The sequence below is a fragment of the Sciurus vulgaris genome (assembly GCF_902686455.1).
Source record: "Sciurus vulgaris genome assembly, chromosome: 1".
Taxonomy (NCBI): Eukaryota; Metazoa; Chordata; class Mammalia; order Rodentia; family Sciuridae; genus Sciurus; species Sciurus vulgaris.
The window spans coordinates 20,536,875-20,562,152 of NC_136461.1; the positions used below are offsets into that span (position 1 = coordinate 20,536,875).

Consider the following 25,278-nt stretch of genomic DNA (forward strand, 5'->3'; position numbering starts at 1 on the left):
TCTCTTCCGGCTGGCGGGCGCGCGCCTGGCTTGCGCAGACGCAGATGGCCCTCCGACACGTGGTTGCTGTACTGGCTGTAAGCACCGCTCTTCGGCTTGTGCTTTCTCCTGCTTGGGGTTGACTGCTGGCGTGGGCGACTTCTGCGTTTTCTACCTCGGCGTTTCGACTCCTGCCTTAGCAATTTCTTTCCGACTCTTATCTTTCGCTAGCGTGACCGGTAACTGACGCCCTCGGATGATTTTGAAGTCGCCATTTTTGGTTGGTGCTTTTGTCGTGATATCAGACTGGGGATATCACCTGGGACTGCAATACCCCATAGTATCCTGTTTGACCCCCAACGAGGGAGTTGGCAGCACGAGAACCTGGGGACAGGAGAAGCCAGTTATGCCTGTGAATTTGTATTTGATAACTTTTAATAACAATTGAGCGCCTACTGTCCGGAATTGTTTAGTCTCTTACTTCCGATATGCCCTTTAATCATTTCAAGGAAACCTGTGAAAAATTTATCCGGGCTGTAGCTGATTAAGTGCAGAGCCTTAACTTGAACAGAGCACTCTCACCCCAAACCTGAGCCTGTCCTGTAATCATTAAACTCTGGTGCTTTGAGTCATTTCATCCAGCAAATGCTTGGTGGTAATATATATATATTTTTTAACCCCAGTCTCTAGACGTATAAGCAAGTCCCGGTTTTTGCATCTGCGGGATCCTCAGTAAAATGGAAAAGAACTCAAACAAAAAATGTCTAAAGGTCTGTGGCAGTCCAGAGCTAGCAACAGTAGCTGCCAGCAGGAATTGGGAAAATAGGGTGCGGCAACTTGCCCTGTCTTCATATCTTCCCACCCCTCCCCCATGTTCCCAGTCCACCCTCTACACTGATACTAGATCCAGCTTCTCAGATTCAAGGCCTCATGGCCATTAGGTGTCAACCTGCCTTGCCTAGCCTTATTTCCCTGCCACTGTTCTCTTTGTTCTTAGCTTTTGTTGTTGAACGCCTGTGTGTCTTTTTAAGATCCAATGTGAATGTATATGCATCCATTCAACAAATGTTTATTGTCTTTTTGGGTGCCAAACCTTTTGCTGGATACATACTGGTGGCTAAGACAGACATCCTTGCCCTTGGAGAGTTCACAATCTAGACCAAATGCACAAAAGGGTAAAAAAAAGTACCAAAATAAGCTTGGTTTATCCATCTGGGTGATGAAGGAACTTGAGTGAAAGCTCTAAGTTAGGAAATAGCTTAGTCAGGGACCCAAGATGACCATGGCTGGGGCTGGGGTTGTGGCTCTGGTGGAGCCCTCGCCTACCATGCATGAGGCCCTAGGTTTGATCCTCACCACCACATAAAAATAAAATAAAGGTATTGTGTCCAACAACTAAAACAACTAAACAAAACTAAAACAAAATATTAAACTAAACTACAACTAAAAATAAAAAAAAAAATAATAATAATGGCCATGGCTGCTGGAGTTAAATAGGTGATGGGGAGAGACAGATTGAAGAGCAGGAATTCATTTCAGGCCAGACTGCATACTCTGATAAGAATTTGTAATTTTATTTATTATTGTGCATGGGAAGGCATTGGAAGGTTAAGGAGAGGAGCAAAATGATGAGACAGACTTGCTAAATTACTTAGGGCCTATCTAAATTGCTGAGGCTGACTTTGAACTTATGAGTCTCTGCCTCAGCCCCTGGAGCCACTAGGATTACAGGCCTGTACATCTGTGATCCAGTGATGATTTGCATTTAAAAAATAATGTAGCTAGGTGCAGTGGTGAACATCTGTAATATCAGCAACTTAGTGAGGCCCTAAGCAACTTACTGAGTCCTTGTCTCAGAATGAAAAATAAAGAAAGGAGATGTAGGTCAGTGGTAAAGCACCCTTGGGTTCAATCCCCAGTACCAAAAAAAAAAAAAAGAAGAAAGAAAATAACACTGGCGAATTATAGGAGGAGCCCCCAATAGTTAATAGCACCCATCTGTACACTTATACCAGTTTCTACACATCTGCTTCCTATTACAGTATAAGAAACTATTTATGTGTCTCCATTCTCTTATAATTTCTACTCTAAGAAATAGGAGACTCCATACTTTATTAAAGCAGATTTAAAAAAGTAAAATGTCTCACTGTCTATATATGGGGGGGGGGCGGTTAATTCTTGATAGATGTTCTTAGGCAGATCTTTTTAAATTTTTATACATATAAATACAAAGCTGTAGAAAACATATAGTACTGACTTGCACTGGGTGTGCTCTTTGATATTATTTTTTAGTACGGTGGATTGAATCCAGGGGTTCTTTGCCACTGAGCTGCATCTCCAACCCTTTTTATTTTGAGGCAGGGTCTCACTTAAGTTGCTGAGGCTGACCTCAGACTTGAAATTGTGTCTCAGCCTCCTGGGTCTCTGGGGTTAATGAGCCTGTGTGCTCTTTATTAATGGTATCCTGCTGTACCATATTGGACATCCTTTTTCTGAACTTTTTAAAAAAATAGCTGTTGAACTACTTCAGTCATTCCAGGTACAGTATTGCTTCATTTTTCGTATTAATGGTATCATGTACCTTATTCTTAAAACTTATGACTCAACTTATTTTGATGGCTAATTCACTCCATCAAAGTACTGCATATAGCATTCCATCATATGAACACACTGTGACATGCTTGTTACTTGATGTCACCTAGGAGTTTAGGGTGCTTCCAGTTTTCCCTCTTAAATGGTCTGATACCTCCTATGCACCCGGGCAGAGACCGATCTAGGGTAAATGGCTACAAGTGGCCCAAGTTTGCGTATTTGCTATTTTGATAGGTCGGGATTCATGTCTTCCCCAGTTAGGTACCCACAGCCACCGACATGTCTCCTCGTAAGGGCCCCTCTAGTGAGGAGCAACCAACTACAGGGAGGGACCCCACTGCGCACTGCAGCTGGCAGCGCTAACCCGCTAGCTCCCGCAGCGGCTCTTGCTCGCCCCTCTCTGGGCGTTTGCCAGCACCTTCCCAGCAAGCACTGCTCATATTTGCATATTAACTCAAGTTTTTGCCTGCATTCTAAATAAAAATCGAAAAGGCAGTATCGATTGTCTATGCGAACCTTTCCCTCCGGCCCAGAAGGTTTTGGAACTCCCTTCTTTGCTTCAGGAACGTGGAATCAGAAGTTCTTTGAGCATTTTTTTCACCTTTACCAAAAGATGAACCAAACACCACCGCCTCTCTGGTTCCGTATCGCTAAGGCAAAAAGGGCTTCTGTCGTGAGTGGCACACGTAGGGCAACTCGATTGCTCTTCGTGCGGAATCGACATCAAGAGATTTCGGAAGCATAATTTTTTGGTACTTGGGCAGCTGGTGATCGTTGGTCCCGGCGCCCTTAAGTTTAGCTGTGTGAAAAGTAGGAGATGGCAAGCATTGCGAGTTTTTGAGTGTTGGCTCTGACTCTTTGTGCCGTAAGAAGCAACGGGGTAGTAGGGCTCTTACGACTTTCAAGGAGAGTACAACTTTGGTAGGTTGTGCGGAGTTCTATTTCTTGTTTCTGTATTTTTCTAGAAGCTCGGGCACAATTGTAAGGTCAAGATTAAGGAGTAGTCGGGTCGGATGTCGTGGTGAGTATATGAGTCTGGTGGGGAGGATTCAAGCCATTTCAAGTGGAAAAAAAAAAAAGAAAACAAGAGGGGTTGGGGGGCGAGGTGGCGCACGGAGGTTGAGGCAGGAGTATCTTAAATTCAAAAATAGCTTCAGCAATTTAGCGAGACCCTGTCTTAAAAAAAAAAAAAAAAAAAAAAAACCAAAAACAATGAGTACTGACACCTTATAACTTCCTACAACTTGGATGAACCATGCCTCATGTTTAATGAGACAAGTCAGACGCAGAAGGGCAAGTATATAATACCACGTACATGAGGTAACTAGAAAAGTCGAATTCAGAGAATTAATAGTTGTTTCTAGGAGAAAGGAGAGGGGAGGTGGGGTGGAAGTTACGTTTAGTGGATACACAGAATTTCTGTTTGGGATGATGCAAAAGTTCTGGAGATGGATGGTGGTGATTTATTTATTTAGGTGCTGGGGATTGAACCCAGGGCCTTGGGCTTGCAAGGCAAGCATTCTACCAACTGAGCTATATCCCCAGCCCAATGGTGGTGATTTTTGCACAATTTGAATGTCCCTAATGCCACTGAACTATATTTTTTTGTTTTTATTTTATTTGAATTTTATGTCTTCAAATGGCTAAAAAAATTAAAAGGGCTGTGGTGGAGTTTGCTCCAGTGCTGCCACACAATACATACATACATACATACATACATTTAAAAAAAGGAAAAAAAAAGGCGAAGGGAGGCTGCATCCAGGTTGTAGCTTACTGGTAGGGTACTTACTTAGCATGCACAGGCTCTGGGTTCAATCGCCAGCATCACAAAAAATAGATAAACAAATAAATAAAATTTAAAATCACAACCTTATTCTCATAGCTAAAAAAGAAAAAGAAAAAAGTTTGAGACTGGGGGGTTGGGGTTGTGGCTCAGTGGTGGAACGTTTGCCTAGTGTGCATTGAGGCCCTGGGTTCCATCCTCAGCACCACCTAAAAATAAAATAAAGGTATTGTGTCCACCTACAACTAAAACAAAGTATTTTTTTTTAAAGTTTGAGACTGGGGATATAGTTCAGTAGTAGGATGTTTTCCTTACACATGTAAGACCCTAGATTAGATCCTGAGCACTGCAAAAAAAACAAATAAAAATGGCAAATTTTATGTTATACATATTTTATCAAATAAAGTAAAATATTGAATAAAAAGCTAAAAACTCAGTCCAGTGGTGGAGCTTGTACTTAGCATGGAGAGACCCTGGGTCAAATTCCAGCAACAAACAAACAATTTAAAAAAGGAAAAGAAAGAAAACTGAAGCCGTACGTGGTAGCACCCACCTACAATCCTAGCTATTATAGGAGGCTGAGGCAAGAGAATTGAAAGTTCAAGGTTAGCCTCCAAAGGGGCTGGGTATGTAGCTCAATTGGTAGAGTGCTTGCCTTGCAAGCACAAGGCCCTGGGTTCAATCCCCAATTTATTGAGACCCTGTCTCAAAAAAATCAAAAAGGACTGGGAACTTAGTTCAGTGCTTTAGTACCTCCGGGTTTAATCCCCAGTACTGCCAAAAGAAAAGAAAAAAAAGAAAAGATGGTTCTGTGCACAGTGGCACATACTTGTAATCCTAGTGACTTGGAAGCCTAAGGCAAAAGGGTCAGAGTTCCAGGCCAGCCTCAGCAACTTAGTGAGACTCTAAGCAACTTAGCAAGACTGTTTCAAAATTAAAAAATCATAATAAGGGCTGGAGTTGTGACTCAGTGGCAGAGCACTTGCCTCGCTTGTGTGAGGCACTGGGTTCGAGTCTCAGCACCACATATAAATAAATGAATAAAATAAAGGTCTATCACTATCTAAAAATAAATATAAAAAATAAAAAGTCATGAGAACATAGCTCAGTGGTAGAGCACCCCTGGGTTCAATCCCCTGTACAAAAGTAAAAATTTAAAAAGGCAAAATAAGATAGTGAAGAAGAAAGATTTTGGGTGTGTCCCTGGCACTGGACTGAGAGGTGGTCACTGGCTTGGAAAGTTTATTATCATGGGTTAAACAGTGTGTACAGCAGGGGCTCACGCAGCACCTGGTATAGAACAAGGGCTCACAATGGCACCCTTCACAGACAAAGGACACTGAGGCCCAGATAGGCCTTCACTAAGGCCAGGGGACGGTGAAGGCAGTACTGCCGGGGTGCGCGGGTACGGGTAGGAAGGGTATTAACAGTAAGACCAGCCAGCACTTCCTTTTTCCTTTTCCTTCCTTTTTGTAGTACCAGGTATTGAACCTAGAGAGGTGCCCCACCACTGAGCTACATCCCCAGCCCTTTTCATTTTTTATTTTGAGACACAGTCTCATGAAACTGCCCAGGCTAGCCTTGAGCTTGTGATCTTCCTGCCTCAGCCTTGGGAGTAGCTGGAATTACGGGCAAGTGCCATCATGTCCTGCTCAGTTAGCTTTTCTTTTCTTTTTTTTTTTTTTTGAGGGGTGGGGTACTGGGAATTGAATTCAGGGCACTCAACCACCGAGCCACATCACCAGCCCTATTTTGTATTTTGTTTAGAGACAAGGTCTCACTGAGTTGCTTAGCGCCTCACTGAGTTGCTGAAGCTGGCTTTGAATGTGATCCTCCTGCCTCAGCCTCCTGAGCCACTGGGATTACAGGCGTGCGCCACCACACCCAGCTTGAGCTAGCATTTCTTGAGTGCTTATTACATTCAGAACAATGTTCTAAGTTATTTTATGTATGTTGATTACCTCATTATCTCTTCACAGCCCTCTACCAGTGAGGTACCACTACCTTCTCCCAGTTTCAGATAATAAAACAGGCTGAAAGCTGAGTATGGTGGTGCATGCCTGTAATCCCAAAGCTTCAGGAGGCTGAGGCAGGAAAATCACAAGTGCAAAGCCAGCCTCAGCAATTTAGTGATGCCCTAAGCAACTTCCAAAGACCCTGTCTAAAAAAAAAAAAAAAAAAAAAAAAAAATAAGGCTGGGGATGTGACTCAGTGATTAAGTGCCCCTGGGTTCAGTCCCTGGAACTGGGCGGGGCGGGGGTGGGGGAGAAAATGAAAAAAGAGAGAAAGAAAGCAGGCCGAAAGCCAGGTGTGGTGGTGCCTGTCTGAAATCACAGCAATTTGGGAGGCTGAGACAGGAGGATCACAAGTTTGAGGCCAGCTTTGGCAACTTAGCAAGGCCTTATGTAACATAACAAAACCCTGTCTCAAAAGATAAAACACTCCAGGTTCAATCCCCAGTACAAAAAAGGGAAAGAAAGAAAGAGAGAGAGAGAGAGAGAGAGAGAAAGGGGAGAGAGAGAGAGAAAGGGGAGAGAGAGAAAGGGGAGAGAGAGAGAGAAAGGGGAGAGAGAGAAAGGGGAGAGAGAGAGAGAAAGAGAGAGAGAAAGAGAGAGAGAAAGAGAGAGAAAGAAAGAAAGAAAGAAAGAAAGAAAGAAAAAAAAAAAGAAAGAAAGAAAAAAAAAAAAAAAAAAAAAAAAAAAAAAAAAGAAAGAAAGAAAGAAAGAAAGAAAGAAAGAAAGAAAGAAAGAAAGAAAGAAAGAAAGAAAGAAAGAAAGAAAGAAAACAGGCTGAAGCAGAAACTAGTTCAAGGTCACAGGTCCAGCAGGACTTGAGTCTTGTACTCTAGGACTCCTAAACCAGAAATTGGCCTTTTGGTTTTGGCTCTGGTAGTGGACTGGGGGTGAGGGTAGAACAGAGGCTGGGATGGGGGAGGAGGTGATTCACCTGACTCCATCTAGATTCATCAGGAGTTTTTTTGGGTTTTTTTGTTTTGTTTTTTTGTACCAACTGACAGAACTTCCTCCCTTTCTCCCTCTGCCTCCTTTTCTGATTCACTCCCCATCTGTTAGTGGTTTCTGGCTTCTGGGAATGTGGATGATGCAGGAGGGAAGGGTAAGCTGTGCAGGGTAGGGAGATAGACACAAAAGTGCAAGAAGTCCTAAATAAACACTTTCCAAGTGATTTCTGTGTACCAGGCAACATTCTAGGGTCTGGGTGTCATCCTGGACTAATATGACTTTGTCCTTGCTCTAATGGAAATTCCACTGTAGAGCACATATTGTGGAGGGGAACGGGTTCAGACAGGAATGAACTACCTACGGTGTGGGAGGGCATTACCAAAGAGAGGGAGAGAAACCGGGGGAAACTTGAGACTGTGAGAACAGGGAAGCCCTGGGGGACAGGGAGGAGGCAGCTGGAGGCTGGAGGAAGAGTGTGCCAGGCCTGGGGAAACAGCCCTGGGAAGGACCGTGTGTTGGAGGAACATTGAAGAGGCCGATGGGACACAGCAGAGGGACACAGTCAAGAGAAGATCCCAATACCAGGTCACGTAGGGTCACACAGACTGGTAAGGAGCTCAGGTTTTATTCTAAGGAGACAGAAGGCCAGTGGAAGGTTGAAGACCGAAGATTCAGGGCAGCAGAACAGGAAGTGAGGAGACAAATTCGGAGGCTCTGGCTGGAACCAAGGCAGATAAGAAAGACCCAGACTAAGTGGAGTTCAGAGAAGAGGTATTATAGGGGTCTCTGAGAAGTAACTGAGAGATGGAAGCACTATTCCCTGATGTCGGGACATGGGAGGAGAAGCAGGTTTGTTGGGGCCATCCAAGGAAAAGGAAAAAAGGAAGGATGAATTACGCTGTGGGCATGTTGAGTTTGGAGAGTCAGTGGCTGGTGAGGCAGCCGGAGACTGTTCCAGGCTGGACATGGACACCTGGGAAGAGAAGCTGCCACCTGGGGACCCTAGGTCACTTCTCTTCATAGACCAGTAATGGAGAACCCAGACGACTTTTTTTGTGTGTGGTACTGAGGATTGAACCCAGGAGTGCTCTCATGGATCTATATACCAGATCTTTTTAAATTTTTTATTTTGAGACAGGGTCTTGCGAAGTTTAGAGCCTTGCAAAATTGCTGAGGCTGGCTTTGAATTTATGACCCTCCTGCCGCAGTCCACAGGGTCTCTGAGATTACAGGGAGGCGCCGCTGCACCCAGATGACTCTTGAAGTTTGTTCTGTTTGTTTTAATTGGGCATCAACATTTACAAATTCAGAGATACCAAGTAACATCCACGATTTCCACCTCCTCTTCCAAATTGGATGCTCTGGCCACACTGGGCACGGAACTGGGAAGACACAACAAGCCAGCAGAGGAGCTGTACCCCTCCAGATGACTCAGACTCTTGCTGGTCCAGCCCCCACAGGCCTGCTATGGATTCCAGTCAAGCCTCCATCCCGGACACGCTGGAGGTGTAACCTCTGGCCTAGGCAGAAAGGAATTAATGCTACAAAAGAGGAAAAGACGACCTGGAACAGAGACTGGACACCAGACAGACCCAGTGAGAGTGGCAGCTCTGTTGCTGCCCAGTCTTGAAACCACCTGGAAGGGATATTCCCTACTTGAAAGCCCACCTCTGGGAAATTTCCTAGCATTGTGCCACCATTGAGGATTCAAGTGATGTTGGCTTATTTGACTCTTAACCCTCTGAGCAGCTGGTCTCAGGAAATTGAAATGGTCAGGCCATAGTATGGACTACAGCAAGCAGCCCAGATTTGGCTTTGCTACCACTTATCAACTATGCAACTTCAGTTTTTCTATCTGTGAAATGGGGAGCTACTAGTACCTACCTTCTAAAGATTAGATAATTTAATATATATAAAAACTTTGGCCTTTCGCTGCCGCAGCCGCAGCCATGAGTATGCTCAGGCTTCAGAAGAGGCTTCCCTCCGCTGTGGGAAAAAGAAAGTCTGGTTGGACCCCAATGAGACCAATGAAATTGCCAGTGCCAGCCTTCATCAGCAGATTCGGAAGCTGATCAAAGATGGGCTGATCATCCGCAAACCAGTGACTGTCCATTCCTGGGCTGGATGCCGGAAAAATACATTGGCTTGCTGGAAGGGCAGGCATATGGGCACAGGTAAGCGAAAGGGCACAGCTAATGCTCCAGTGCTGGAGAAGGTAACCTGGATGAGGAGGATGCGGATTCTGCGTAGGCTGCTCAGGAGGTACCTTGAATCTAAGAAGATTGACGGACAAAAGCAAGTGGATTCTCATGGAACACATCCACAAGTTGAGGGCGGATAAGGCCCACAGGAAGCTTCTGACTGACCAGGCTGAGACTGGCCAGTCTAAGACCAAGGAGGCATGCAAGCGCCGTGATGAGCGCCTGCAGGCCAAGAAGGAAGAGGTCATCAAGACTCTGTCCAAGGAGGAAGAGACCAAGAAAAAAAGCTCCCCTCTTGTGTCTGTACATAGTGGTCTCAGTCCTTGAAATAAAAACAAACTTTATCTGTTTAAAAACAAAAATTTAAAAGAGGGCCTGGTACTCAAGACTGGCTATTACTATCACCGCTGCTCTTGTTGGTACTCGGCATATAGTTAACAAACTTAAGAGCCCTGGTTCTCAATTTAGCTGGCCATGGCAGTCATCTAGGGGCATTTAAAACATATTTATCAGCTGTACCAGGTGTGGCAGCACAAACGTATACTCCCAGCTCAGGAGTATAGGACCTGGGGCAGGAGGATCACTTGGGCAACTTAGCAAGACCCTGTCCTAAAAGGGGGCTGGGAGGCTAGAGCTGTAGCTCAGAGGTAGAGCGCTTGTCTAGTGCTGGGTTCGATCCTCAGCACCACATAAAAATAAATAAAATAAAGGTATGGTGCCCATCTACAACTCAAAAATATATATTAAAAAATTTTTTACAAAATGGGGGGATAGGAATGTAGCTCAGTAGTAGAGCATCTGCCTACTAGCATATGCAAGAACCTGGATTCCATCCCCGGTACCACCACCAAAAAAAAAAAAAAAAATGCGGTGGCGCTTGCTTGTAACCCCAGCGACTTGGGGGGATGAGGTAGGAAGATCGCAAGTTCCAGGCCACACTTAGCAACTTAATGAGGTCCTAAGCAACTTAGTGAGACGCTATCTCAAAAGAAAAGAGAAAAAAGGGCTGGGATGTAACTCAGTGGTTAAATGCTCCTGGGTTCTATCCTGATACAAAAAAAAAAAAAAAAAATCTAGGCATGGTAGTACATACCTGTAGTTTCAACTACCTGGGAGGCTAAGGCAGGAAGATTGCTTGGGTCGAAAAGTCCAAGGCTAGCCTGGACAACAGTGAGACCTGTCTCAAAAAAAGGAAAAAAAACTAATGACTGTATCCCATCCCATCCACAGACATCTTGCCTGAGTTCATCTAGGGCAGTCCCGATAGTAGTATTTTATACAATCTCCCCAAATGATTCTATGTACACTTAGGTACAGACACTTCCAGTAGAGGGGTAATCAGGAGCATGGGCTCTGGAGGGAACTGTCTATCCTCAGCTCCCACCCAGCCACTACCTAGATATATGAACTTGGGAAAGTTGCTCAACTTCTCCCCCTAAGAGGGATTAATAAGAGGACCTGTGAGGTTGGCGATCTAAGTGTTTAGGGCAGTGTGTGGAGGCTGGCAAGCTCTCAGCAAGCCTGGGCATCACCCCTTCAGTCTCATTGCTGTTAACACGCTGGCTTGTAGCCACAGGGGGCCCATGTCTAGCTTACACCCACAGTCTCTCTAAGGGAATCTGGGTGTCTTGACATCCCTCACAGACCTTTTCTAACCCTGCTGACGGCTTCCAAAGGTATTTCCACTGTTTGGTTTTTATGTTCACCCAAGTGAACAGAATCATCTCCTCAACAAAATTGCTCTTCAATCAGATCTACTCCTAGAATGCTGGAAGACAGGAACCAGGCTGGTGGCCCAAGTATCCAAATATCCTTCATACTGAGCAAAGAAGAGGGCTGGGGTATCTCAGTGGTAAAGCACTTGCCAACCATGTGTGATGCTCTCTGGGTTTTGAACTTCTGGGTTTGATTCCCACCTCTGGAAAAAAGAGAAAAGAGAGAGGGGGGGGGGGAAGGAAAGCAAAGCAAAAGGAAGAAAGAAAAAAAGAGAAGAAAGTTCAATGTTTAGAAAACAGTATTTAGTGAAGGAAAAAAGTACAATGTGAAATTGTGTATTTATGATAATTCACCAAGGTAAAGGGGAAAATTGTATAGAAAAAAGACTGAAAGGAAATAGCCAGGGGGAAACACAGAACATCACCTCTCCATCCTTTCACGTACTTTGTAATTTTCTTGCTGCTGGGAATTTAACATAGGGGCAATTTACCACTGCGCCACATCCCCAGTCCTTTTTTATTTTGAGACAGGGTCTCCCTAAGTTTCTGAGATACTCGCTAAGTTGTTAAGGAACTTGTGATCCTCCTGCCTCAACCTCTTGAATCGCTGAGATTACAGGCCTGCGCCACCACCCCAGACTAGCTAAAAAAGAAAAAAGTTAAAAGAGTTGTATCCACTCACTCTCTCTGCACTTGTTCTATTCCAACCTGATCCTCTATACTCTGGCCTCCTCTAGAAACCTCAAAGGGTACCCCACCCCTGAAGGATCAGCAGTGACCTCTCATTTGCCAATCCAAGGCTACTACTCCTTTTCCTTGCCAGGATTCTCTGCATTTCTAATATTGGTGTTATTCCCTCCTTCTGGAAACTCCCTGGCTGCTCAGTGGGTCCATCTCCTTTCCGTCCAGGGTCACAACTTTTCCCACCACTTCTGGTTGGTGTCTGCAGGTGCCTCAAGTCACGGTGCTGCCTAGGTTTAAGCCTCTGGTCCTCAGGTTCCCTGCACTCTCTCCTGGGCGATCCCATCCACTCTTGGCTTTGGTGGTCCCATCTACACAATAGGTCCCAAATTCCAGTCTTGGCCTCTTGCCTGAGACCAGTCAATCCAGCTTCCTCTGGACACCTTCATCTGGAGGTCCCGACAGCACCTCAGGCTCCACAGTCCAAACTGACTCCTCACTTTACTTTTCCTCAATCCCCAAATTGCCAAACCAACTCTTTAGGCTTTGTTCCTTCAGTTGGGGTGACCCTTTCTCACCTCTGGCCCCCCAAACGGGTCTGTTACTAATGTCTTTGATTCCAATTTGGAATAAAGTCTGGAGCACGTGGGCTCTTTGCTGATGTGTTTTCAGGTTTTCTTTCTCTTTCTTTCTCTCGCTCTCTGTCCCTCTGACTGTCTGTCTCTCCTTTCTTTTTTTCCCCCAGGGTTTGAACACAGGGGTGCTGAACACTGAAACACTGAGCCACATCCCCAGCCACCCCGGCTTTTTTTCTTTTTCTTTTGAGACAGCGTCTTGCTAAATTGCTTAGGGTTCTGCTAAGTTGCTGAAGCTATCTTTGAATTTGAGATCCTCCTGCCTCAGCCTCCTGAGTCTGTGGGATTATAGGTGTGCCCCACTGCACCAGGCTCTTCTCAGGTTTTAAAGCCTGCAGAGGGAAATAAAAGCTGAATGCCATGAGACCCATAACATCTCCAAGGGGTATGATTGCAAAGCCAGCAAAGACATCAGCATCATTTTGACACTGCCAAGTTGGAACTTGTAACATGAGCTCCAAATCATGCTTGTGGAGAAATTTTGCAAACACTTCTGCACCAAATACGAAGGATCCTCTGTCATTCATTGTCATTCTAGCTTAAGACTGCTGATGTGCTATCCTGCCTGGATCATCACAGCACTCTCCCCACAGATTCCTTTTCCTGGTCTTTCCCCTCTGCAGTTTGTTTTGTTTATTTTGTTGCTGGGGATTGAACTCAGGGCCTCATACATGCTAAGCATGAACTCTGTACCTCCAGCACCCCATCAAGACAATATATTCCCCTCCCCCTTTTTTTTTTTTTTTTTTTTTTCAGTACTGGGGATTGAATCAGGGATACTGTACCACTGAATTACATCCCCCCCCTTTATTGATTGATTGATTGATTGTTACCAGGGACTGAACCCAGGGCACTTAAATACTGAGCTACATCCCCAGCCCTTTTTCATATTTTACTTAGAGACAGGGTCTCATCGAGTTGTTTAGAGCCTTGCTAAGTTGCTGAGGCTGGCTTCGAAATTGTGATCCTCCTGCCTCCACCTCCTGAGCCATTGGAATTATAGGTGTGCCCAGCGTATATTTAGTTTTGAGACAGGGTCTTGCTAAATTGCCTAGGTTGGCCTAGAACTTGTGATCCTCCTGCCTCAGCTTCCCACATAACTGGAATTACAGGCCTGCACCACCACACCTGAGGTTTCATTTTTTAAAAATTTTTCTGATCATTCATTCATCCCAACAACAAACATTTGCCATGCAATGAACTACTTCAAATATTGTGTAAGGTAGGTGATAACGATTAATGTACAATAGACAAATACATAATCTAGGGAATTTGAAATTGTGAGGATTACATGCAGCAACACAGCCTATAATCCAAGCTATTCGGGAGGTTCTGGGAAGAGAGCTTGAGCCCAGGAGTTGGAGACTATCCTGGGCAATACAGCAAGCTCCCATCTGAACAAAGTAAAACACTGAGAGGCCTGGGGATGTGGCTCGGTGGTAGAGCCCTTGCCTAGCATATTCAAAGTCCTGGGTTCGATCCTTAGCACCACAAACAAAAAAAACAGAGGAAACAAATTGTGAAGGTTGTTATGCAGGTAAGCAGGGGCATATAAGGGGTAGGAGCTCTCACATGCTGTCTTTGCCCTGATGGAACCAGAGATGGAAAAGACAGAGAACAACGTGGCTGGGACCTGACCTGAGCTGGGAATGAAGGAAGGCAGAAGAATGAAAGATGAGAATCAGCTCTGAAGACAGAAGGAGGAGCTCTCTAGGAAGAGGGAACAGCAAGTGATAAGGTCCTGAGGGGTTCCAGGCACACACAGGAGCTCAAGGTACTCGGAGCACAGTTGGGGAGAAGGCGAGGCAGAGGAGAGGCCAGGAAGGAGGTCATGTGTGGATGCCCTGGTGAGGGATCTGGGTGGAAGTCTAAGTGCAATGGGAGGCTATTAAAGGATTTTCAACAGGGAGGAAACATAATTTGACTTTTTATCTCCTTCAGAGATTACTTGCCATACATAGGGCAGATAACATTTGAGGGTGGGGTGGATAGGGTGCTGACCACTAGAAAATTTCTGCAGTGGTATAGACTAATCCTGTGGGCTGGAGCTGGGTGTTGGCAGTGCAGGTGGAAAGGACTTCAAAACTCCCATGAGCCAGGTGTGGTGGCAGACACCTGTAATCCCAGCTGCTTGGGAGGCTGAGGCAGGAGGATGGCAAGTTTGAGGCCAGCCTGGATAGCAGAGGCAACATAATGAGATCCTGTCTCAACAATAAAAATAAATAAATAACCAAAACCTCTGGAGGGGCTGGGGATGTAGCTCGGTGGCAGTGCTTGTATTTACTATGCTGGAAACCCTGGGTTCAATCGCTAGCACCAAACAGGAAAGCAAACAAACAGACCTGGGTCCCTACCAAAGCAAGATATAGTTCCTTAAGTTGACTATCTGGTACCAGTTTCCCTCTTCAGTCTCATTTCCCACTTACTTTGTCTTTGAACATATTATTATTATTTTAGTACCAAGGATTGAACCCAGGGGCACTTTACCACTGAGCCACATTCCTGGCCCTTTTTGTCTTCTGAGCAGGGTCTTGCTTAATCCCTGAGACTGGCCTGGAACTTGTGATCATCCTGCCTCAACCTCCCAAACTGCTGGGATTATAGGAGAGAGCCACCACTACCCACTCATTTGCTCTTAATAACGATAGCAACCACCTTTGCACTAGTAACCATATACTCTAATGAAAGAAGTGCCCGAGCTTACATCCTGGCTATCCCATTTAGCTTCTCCTGTTTTCTTTTTTTTTTAATCTGTCAAATGGTAGTGAAAAGAATCTCATCTATTTAACACGGTTGCTGTGAGGCTTATACTAAACAAAAGCATCTTCCCCAAAGCCTGGTCACGGAAAGTTTTAATACTTGTTAGTTACTATTACTGATCCCAGGAACTTTCCCAAGCACTTCTGATGTATCATCTATTTGATACATACACATTATGGCTTTTGGAAAACAGAGGTTTAGAACTGCCACGTCACTCTTCCAGAGTCGTTGAAGTTCCAATAGCGAAGTCAGGACTTGAAACCAGAACCTCACAAATAGGAGAGCCCCAGCAAACGGTCATGAATCAGGCGTAAGGGGCTTGCTCGGCCAGATTCCTGCCCGGTGCCTGGCTGGGGACTGAACCCAGGCCCTCCAGCATACTAAACAAGGGCTCTACCACTGAGGTACATCCCAGCCCTCTTCATCTTGGGTCTTAAGTTGCCCAGGCTGACCTGGAACTTGCAATCCTCCTGCCTCGGCCTCCCCAGTCACGGGGATTACAGGCGTGCCACCCCCGCCCCAGACAGATCTTTTGATTTCAAATTGATAATTGGATGGTAACTTGAAGGTCCCATAAGCTCTAAACTGCATCAAATAGGATTTGGGGAGGTAAACGGGATAGAGTCCTCCAGAGGAGTAGAGAAACCTGGCTGGTCCCCGATGTGGATGAGGTGATTCTTTAATTTAGGCCTCGCAAAGTGGGGTGGGGAAAAGAGTTCCTGGAGTCACTAGCGACCCTCCCAACACTGCCTTTCAAGGTCTCAAGACCCCATGCTCAAGAAAAGCCCAAACCCCACGGCTGAGGTTTATCCTCGGCGGGGCTGGCAAATAGGAACGCGTCCCCTTTAAGGCGCCAGCTCGCCGGCGGCGGCGGCCGGAAGTGTTGAAGCCCGGCCTGGCGGCGGCGGTGGCGGTAGCAGCCGTGGCGGCCTCTGCGCATGCTCCGTCGCCCGCCCGCCCTGGCCGCTCGCCGCCCGCCCGCCCGACGGAGACGGTGAGGAGGGGGAGGGGTGGGCGCGCGGGCGCGGGCGCGGGGTGGGGTGGGGGCGGGGGGGCGGGCGCGGGGGCCGCGCGGCGGCCGGCGAGGGCGGGCGGGCGCGCAGGGGGCGGGGGGCTGCTGCCTCCGCGGGCGCCTCCCCACGCCCTGTGCGTGCCGCCGCCGCCGCCGGGGAGCGAGCGGACGTCGCGGCGCCGCGGGGGGGTGGGGGGACGCTGCCGCTGGGTCCGCCCGAGCAGCCGGGCCGCCCCCAGCGCGGCCGGCCGCGCCGCCTGTGCTCGGGTCCCGGGGACCAGGCCGGCGGGGCCGGCGAGCCCGGCTCGGGGTGGGGGGTCCCGCGCCCCCGGACCCAGGGGCCCGGAAGTCCTGGGCCGAGGGGCCTGGAGGCCCGGAGCGACTCCGGACCGAGACGTCCGGGCGCCCAGGACCCGGGCGAGGGGTCGGGGGCGCCCGGGGTACCCCCACGGGCGGGGTCCGTGAGCTCCGGCCCTTCGATGAGTAGCTGGGAGGGGCCTGGCGCCCGCCCGGGAGGAAGCAGAGGGGAGGGAAGCCCCGATGCCGCCCGCGGGAGACCCTCGGAGCGTCGGCGGGCAGCGAGAGCTGAGAGGGGGTCCTGCTGAGGGAAGGAGGGTCCGGCCTGCATCCGAGGGGCGGTTAGAGCCCTCGGCCATGCAGCCAAAGGGACAGGAGGCAGGTCCTTTTCCAAGGGCAAGGGACAAGGAAGGAGCTCCAAGGGGGAGCGAGCAGGCCCGCAGATGAGGGTCGGTGGAAGACACCTGGAGCCTGCTGAAGTGGGGACGAGAGGGGTCCACCTCTGAGGGACGAAGGCGAGCGTCTCCGCTGCAGAGGCAGAGAACAGGGTGGTCCTCTTCAGGTCCTCCCGCTTGAGAGTGGGGGAGAAGACAATTGAGGGAAAGATGAGGGTACCCCTGCTTCTGAAATGACTGGGGACTTGGCTCAGTGTCATCTACTTGAGGCGCCAGAGAGATGAGGCTATGTGAGGGTCTTGGAGAGGGATCCACCAGACTTGACCTAGGGATCAGAGGGGGGCTTGGCTGTCCAGGGAGCCGGAGGAACCCTGACTTCTCTCAAAAACGAGAGAAATAGCAAATAAAAAGTGGTGTCTGGAGAAAAACCAAGAAAATGGGTTTTCTTCCTGTCCTTGCCTCTGCTAGTGGTTACCAAAGTGCAATTCTGGAATGTTTCTTTCTGTAGGTACCGGGAATTGAATCTAGGGACGCTTTACTACTGAGCTACCTCCTCAGCCTTTTGTTTTTACTTTTTATTTTGAGACAGGGGTTTGCTAATTGCTGAGGCTGGCCTCCAACTTGGGATCTTTCTGCCTCTGCCTTCTGATGTTGCAGTGATTACAGGCATGTGCTACCATGCCAGGCTATGGGATGTTTTAATTAAACGGTTGGACTCTATCTCTTAATCGGTTAGCTTTATTTCAATTATGTATATTTATTGTTTACTGGTCTAAATGATGACATATTTACTTCAGCAAACACATTGAATGGCGAACTTCTGAGCTTCACTGGTTTCGTTTGAGCCCTATCCCCTGGACTCTAGTGGGATGACTTGCCAAAGAACTCTTATCCCTTTGCTTCCCCAAATACCTACATAGTCTCCAATTTATAACTTATCAAGAACTTCATTTGCTCTGGATATTTCCCTCATAGCAGTTCGGTGTGATCTGCCTATTGGCTTCATTACATAGGTAGCACTCTGCACTCTAAATCATCTACTAAATGCATGAAAAGGAGTGAAGAATGCAGGGCGGGGGGAGTGGATTAAAGGACTTTGGCCTTAAGTAATAATAAAGTTTGGATTTAGCAATCTCTCTTTTTTTACTTTCTTATTTATTTTGTTTATTTTTGATGTGTGGTAATGAGAATTGAACCTGGAAGTGTTTTACCACTGAGCTATGTCCCCAGCACTTTTATTTTTTGATACAAGGTCTCCTAAGTTACCTAGGCTAGCCTTAAATGTATGAGCCTCCTGCCTTAGCCTCCTGAGTCAGTGGGATTACAGATGTATGCCATTAGGCCTGGCTCAACTTGGAAATTTATTTAGAATAGACTGTGTGGTCTAAAAGTTACAATAGAGTGTTGAATAAATTATATTCTGGGGTTAGAAATTTTCAGAATATTCCTTTTCAACTACCAATTCCAATATTCTTAAAATCATGCAACACTTGTGCTTACTTTAACCATTACATCATGCCATATTTTATTTTTTAAAAGATTTAAAAAAATTTTTTTTAGTTGATGAACCTTTATTTACTTATTTATATGGGATGCTGAGAATCAAACCCAGTGCCTCACACATGTGAGGCAGCACTGTACCACTGAGCCACAACCCCAGCCCTCATGCCGTATTTTAGTGATTTTTCAGGACACACAAAGATGAATTTAATTCAAGAGCCCGGTGTGGTGCCACCTGCATATACTCCTAGCTACTCAGGAGGCTGAGGCAGGAGGACTGCAAGTTTGAGGCCTCTCAGCAACTTAGCAAGACCCTGTATGAAAAAGTAAGAAAGGCTGGGGGTCTAGTTCAGTGATAGAACACCCCAGGTTCAACCCCCAGTAACAAATTTAATCCAGAGTAAATTTTCTGACAGTTTATGCAGTCATGTGCTTACTTTGAATGTGTCTTTTTTGTTTTTGAAAATAACTACCCCCCCACCTGGCGCCCCAAGAAGTACATATTTTTTTTGTACTGGGAATGGAACTCAGAGCCTCACATATGCCAGGCCTGCACTCTGCCCCTGAGTTACCTCCAGCCCCTGAAATCTGAAAATTTCGTGTTTGTTTTCTGTACATTTCTATAGAATTAATGTGTGTTTTTACAAGGAATACTCTAAGCCCCTTTCCATGAAATACCCAAAGTATCAACTCACTCATCATGCTGTGAGAATTTTTGTTGCTGTAAACAAGAGATACTTTTCTATTTACATTCATCTCAAAGAGAAGACCTTGCATTACCAGTGTAGTATATAGGGGGTTTTAGTTTACTTACTAGAAATACGGTATTTAGAGTGATGAGAGATACTCAACCCAAACTTGCTTCTCTAAAGAATGTATGACCTACTGTCAGGCAAGAGTGCATGCCTGTAATCCCAGAGGCTCAGGAGGCTGAGGCAGGACTATCGAGAGTTCAAAATCAGCCTCAACAAAATTGAGGCACTGAGCAACTCAGTGGGACCTTGTCTCTAATAAAATACAAAAAAGGGCTGGGGATGTGGCTCAGTGGTTGAGTGCCCCTGAGTTCAGTCCCTTGTACCAAAAAAAAAAAAAAAAAAAGAATGTATGACCTCGGATGGTGGCTCATGCCTGTCATCCCAGCAACTCAGGAGGCTGAGGCAGGAGGAATGCAAGTTCAAGGCCAGCCTCAGCAATTTAGTGAGACTCTGTCTCAAAAATAAAAAAGGGCTGAGATTGTAGCTTGGTGGTACCGTGCCCCTGGGTCCAATCCCTAGAACTGCAAAAAAAAAAGAAATGGAATGTATGAATTGCACGTTGACTCATACCCATGTCTGACTGACACTGAATACATGGATGATTATAATTATCTGGATGAAGTTTCAGAAAGTTAGAGAAGCAACCAGAACATTTCTCTTTTGGGTTCTAGGATGTGGGAGGGGTCAAGAGTAGAGTGAAATGTGAGTTCCTATTGAGGAAGGTATTAATCAAGAACTTAGTCGACCACTTAATCAGAATGTTGTAAGGGGACTCAACCTTCAGGTAGAAGGTTGAAATTAGATGCTACTTTCTAAATCTTCTGTAACCCATCAATTTCCCTAAATAATTTTTTTAAAAGAATTTTTATTGTTTTGGGGGTGGGTACCAGGGATTGAACTCAGGGACACTCGACCTCTGAGCCACATCCCCAGCCCTATTTTGTATTTTATTTAGAAACAGTGTCTCACTGAGTTGCTTTGTGCCTCGCTTTTGCTGAGGCTGGCTTTGAACTCTGATCCTCCTGCCTCAGTCCCCCAAGCCACTGGAATTACAGGTGTGTGCCACCATGCCCAGCAAATTATTATTTTTTTAAATTTTAAACACCTTTTTTTAGTGATAAATTTCACCTGGAATTTATTTTTTATTTATTTTGTGTGTTTGGTGTTGGGGATCAAACCCAAGACCTGGCACAGATTAGGTGAGCACTCACTGTGTTGTAAACCCATCCCCAGGATTTAAATTTCAATTTTTATTTGTCAGTGAACCTTTATTTTATTTATTTATATGTGGTGCTGAACCCAGTGCCTCACACATGCTAGGCAAGTGCTCTACTGCTGAGCCACAACTTCAGCCCTCAAATATATTTTAATTTTTTAAAACACTATTATTTGGCATATAGCAAGCTTATGGGAATTATTTCTCCAAAAATATACTTTACCTTTAAAATAAATAATAGCTTAGGTAAATTGATGGATGCTTCTAATTTCAACCTTCTACCCTACGATTGAATCCCCTCTACAGAATTCTCTTATCCTTAAGACAGGGTCTTGCTAAATTGCCAAGTCTGGCCTCAAACTTGGGATCCTCTTCTCAGCCTTCTGAGTTCCTGTGCCACTGGGTCTAGCTTAAGTTCTTGATTTGATAAACTTTCCTCAATTGAGAACACATATTTTACCCCAGATTCCTCCTACACCTTAGAATACAAGAAGAATGTGGCTGCTTCTGTAGCCTGAGAATTTATCAAGAGAAGATAATTTAAATTAAATATATAATAATAACATGATAGTGTTTGACAGTTAATGAATGACCTGTAAATGTTACCTGATGTTAATTTATTCTCCATTTTTGTGACTCAGGCTTTGAGAATATCTATTGTTTCAGTTATTCTAGAATCAGATGGCATTTGTATGCTTCATCATGTCCCTTTTTTAGCTTTTTCTAGACTTAGGAGTCCTAATTGTTTTAGTTCTATTGCAGACATCCAGCTAAACTAGTTTAAAAAATTTTGTTTATACTTGTGTATGGATAGAATACCTTTATTTTGTTTTATTTTTGTGTGGTGGTAAGGATTTGACTCAGTGCCTCACACTAGTTTTTGGTTTTTTTTCCCTCAATATTTTTTAGTCGTTGATTAACTTTTATTTTATTTATTTATATGTGGTACTGAGAATCGAACCCAGTGCCTCACACATACTAGACAGGCACTCTTCCACTGAGCTACAACCCCAGCCCCTAAAATAGGTTTTGATTCCTGCTTTTTTCTTCCTAGTTTTGAATCTTAAATTTTCAGAAGTTCAGATTGTGTGCTATAATATCACATAAATTCCTTTCTTCCTCTAGGATATAACAGTGTTATACACCTCTTTCCCTTCTCTTGTCCCTTGTGAGCAAGTATTGCTCCTTTTATATCAAGAAACCAAAACCTGTGCCTAATGTGGAATAAACTCAGTAAATATTTGTTGAACTGGTTGTAATGATGGGCCATAGCTATTCAACTTAGCCTAGCTGCCTAAGCAAATTTATATCCCCTTAGAGAAATAGAAAATTCTAGAAATCTTTAGGGTAAGGTATCATTCATTGAACAAAAATGTCTACTTTCTATGTGCCAGGCTTCTTCAGAAAGGCCCCAGTCTGACTTCAGTAGATGTAAGTCTAATATTTGAAAACGTTTATTACCCTTCTGTGTCTTGGGTACTGTGATAGGCACAGGGGAACTATTGAAAAGTAAAAGGAATATTTAGCTGGGTATAGCAGTGCACACCGGTAATCCCAGCTACTCAGGAGGAATTTGAGACCAGCCTGAGTGACATAATGAGAACGTGAGGCCCTGTCTCCAGAGAAGAAAAAGGAAAGGAAGGAACAAACAGCTGGTGAGGTGGCGCATGCCTCTAATCCCAGCAATTTGAGGGACTCGGACAGGAGGGTCGCAAATTTGAGGCTAGCCTCAGCAACTTAGCTAGACCCTGTCTCAAAATGAAAAATACAGAGCTGGGGGATGTAGTCCAGTAGTAGATTGCCCCAGGGTTCAATGCTCAATACCCAATGCGTGCACGCGCACACACACACAGAAGAAACAAACAGCTCTTTTTTTTGGTGTGGGAGGGTTACTGGGGATTTGACACAGGGCCTTGCACATGCAAGGCAAGTGCTCTACCACTAAGCTATATCCCAGCCCCCTCAAAAAAAAAGAAAAGGAAAGGAAAGAGAGACTAAAAGAGAAGCAAAGAAAAGCAATTTTTTATAATTGATGTAAAACTTGATGGGGAGAAACTGACAAAGTGAGGTAATGGTTGTGACAGGGGTACTGCAGGTGCTGAGGGAGCAAGAACAAGTTGTTTTTTGTTTTGTTTTGGTATCAGGGATTGAACCCAAGATTACTTAAACCACTGAGCCGCGTCCCAGCCTTTTATTTTTTATTTTGAGACATGGTCTCACTAAGTTGCTGAGGCTGGCTTTTAACCTGTGATCCTCCTGTGTCAGCCTCCCAGGCTGCTGCAATTATAAGCATGTGCTGCCACACCTGGCAGGAACACAAGTTTAAACCTAGACAAGGTCACAGAAGACCTCCCCAAAGTAGCGATGTTTTAAATTCTTCACAAAAATGTTAGCAGGAACTAGCCAAAAGGAAGAAAAAGGGAATTCTAAGTAGAGGAAATAAGCGGGAAGGCTCAGGTGAAGAAATAAGGCATATTTGAGAAATTGGAAAAATTTGATCATAGGAGCCCCCTGTGAAAAGAACCATGAGAAATATTGTTAGCAAGGTGGGTAGAGGACACATTTAGAGGATTTTGTAAGCCAAACTAAGCTGTTTGCACTTTATTCTAATAGCAACATGAATACACTGAAGGATTTTTAAGTGAGAAAACTGCCTCTGGCCTTTAGTAGGATTACTTTGACTAACTACTTTGTGGAGAATGAATTGGAGGAGAGCAAGACAGAGATTAGCATAGTGAGAAGAAGCAGCTGGAAAAACCCAGGTAACAGAGTGTGGTGCCCCAGATATGGTGGTGGAAGCACAGATGGAGAATGGGAGGATGATTAAAAGAGGGAGGTAGAATGGATAGGATTTGGTGGTTGATTGGATTTAGAGAAGAAAGAGAGGAGTCAAAAATAACTCCTTGGTTCTGGCTTGTGAAAATGGGTGAAGGGTAGCACCACTTATGGAGGCAAGAAATACAAAAGCAGGTTTGAGAAAAAATATCAGTTCAGTTTAATGTGCCTATAAAATATTGTAGAGGCTGTTGAATATATAGGGGTATGGAATTTGTGAAAAAAGCCCCCAATATGAGGAATTTTAACTAGATCATATACAAGCGAAATTGATTGATCCATTATATATCATTGCCTAAATGAGCAGGGCAATTTAGCAAGACTCTATCTCAAAATTAAGAAGAAAGGATTGGGCACATACTTCAGTGGTAGAACACTTATCTAACTAGCATGCATGAGCCCCTGGGTTCAATCTCCAGTACTGCCAAAAAAAAAAAAGAAAAAAGAAAGAAAAGAAAGAAAAAAGGTGGGGGTGATAAGACAGCATCTGTCTTCACAAAGGTACAGTGCAGTTAGGGAGATAAATGTCTGCTCAGTTAACTGCAATACAAGGCAGTGTAAATAGTGGAAGGGAGCTACAAACCAGATGTTGGGGGAATACAGAAAAGAAAAATGACTTGACAGTTATCTTCATGGAGAAATGGGCTTTGATTTGGGCCTTGAAGGGAGAAGGAAATGAAGGACAAAGCATTTAGGGCTTAAAGGATAACAAAGGCACAGAAATGTGAAAATTTATTAATATATGTTCAGAGTATAGTAGGTGGTTGGTGTGGCTGAAGCTGTAATTCTGGGGGTGTGATAGTCACAGATAAAACTGGAGGAGTATTTTGAGGTCAATGAGGTAACCTTTTCTTGTGTGTTATAGGCAAACAAGTGCTCTGGCAGAGCTAAATCCAGATCGCATCTATTGTCAGTTTCACTCTGTCATCCTGGTCATTTTCACATACCCATATGTTTAAGTAAACACAGCTTTTACCTATGTTCTCGTAAGTGAATCTCTCTTTTCAACTGTGAAGACTAACAGCTGCAGGGGCCCTCTGTGTTTTTGTTAAGATTGGGACAGTACTTGGAGTTATTTTAGAATCAAGGAGCACATGGTGCTGGATGTTGGTTTCCTTAGTAGCTCTGTAAGGGAGATGTCAGCTGAGATCAGCTCCATTCTTTCTGTGGCAAGAGGTCCTAGAGAAGTAAAACAAAAAAATGTTTAGGTTTCTAGAGATCATATATTTGAATTCAACATTTATTAAACAACTACTCAATGCAATTTACCTTCCCCTTCACACACAACTTAGTTCAGTCAGTCAGCGAGTACCAAGTATTTACAAAGGGTGGAGCACTTGATGAGGTGTAATGGCTAGTCCCACAGAAAATAGATAGGACACCTACTTTCCAGGAGGTTACTGTTTGAAATAGAACTAGTGGTGTGCAATAAACCAAAAACCAAAAACCTTGATTTGAAGTGCTTGTCAGCTTCTATGGTGTTTGCATTCCCAACATTGCTGATCTCAAACTACCAATTTGAGGTGTCACTATTCAGAGCTGAGAAGAGAAAAAAACGGTTCTCAGGAGCTGATAGAGCGGATTGTAGCACACCAATGGGTGAATCACACATATTAAGAAAACCTACATAAAAAAAAAAAAAAAAGAAAAAAGAAAACCTACAAGCTGGGTATGGTGCAACATATCTATAATCCCATTGATTTGGTAGACTGAGGCAGGAGAATAACAAGTTTAACAACTGAGTGAGAACCTCAGCAACTTAGCAAGACTCTGCTGCAAAATAAAAAAAGGACTGGGACTGTAGGTCAGAACCCTTGGGTTAAATCACCAGTTTGAAAGAAAGAAAGAAAGAAAGAGAGAGCAAAAGAAAGAAAGAAAAACCTACAGGGCTGGTAATGTAACTCAGTGGTAGAGTACTTGGCCTAGTAGGCATAAGGTCCTGGTTGATCCCCAGCCCCAAAA

General features: G+C 44.9%; 1 protein-coding gene, 1 long non-coding RNA gene and 1 pseudogene across 5 annotated transcripts in view; 2 read left to right on the forward strand and 1 right to left on the reverse strand.

Moving 5' to 3' along the window:
• Positions 1-8,425: 8,425 nt before the first annotated feature.
• On the reverse strand, positions 8,426-15,650 carry LOC306646738. The gene is made up of 3 exons (XR_013759953.1): positions 15,477-15,650; positions 10,609-10,692; positions 8,426-8,834 (listed from the first exon to the last, which is right to left on the reverse strand). It is a non-coding gene; the product is annotated as an uncharacterized lncRNA (long non-coding RNA).
• LOC306653626 (large ribosomal subunit protein eL19-like) lies at positions 9,264-10,056 on the forward strand (annotated as a pseudogene). Its single transcript has one exon. The product of its transcript is annotated as a large ribosomal subunit protein eL19-like (transcript).
• A 61-nt stretch (positions 15,651-15,711) lies between the features above and the next one.
• GMEB1 (glucocorticoid modulatory element binding protein 1) overlaps positions 15,712-25,278 on the forward strand; it is a 44,169-nt gene continuing 34,602 nt past the window's right edge. The window contains exon 1 of one of the 3 annotated variants that reach the window (XM_079114627.1): positions 15,712-16,300. The gene's annotated coding sequence lies outside the window, so the exon portion shown is untranslated. Of the gene's footprint in view, positions 16,301-16,594; positions 16,994-25,278 lie in introns of those variants that run through there. The other 2 variants (XM_079114629.1, XM_079114628.1) reach the window with 2 other exon arrangements.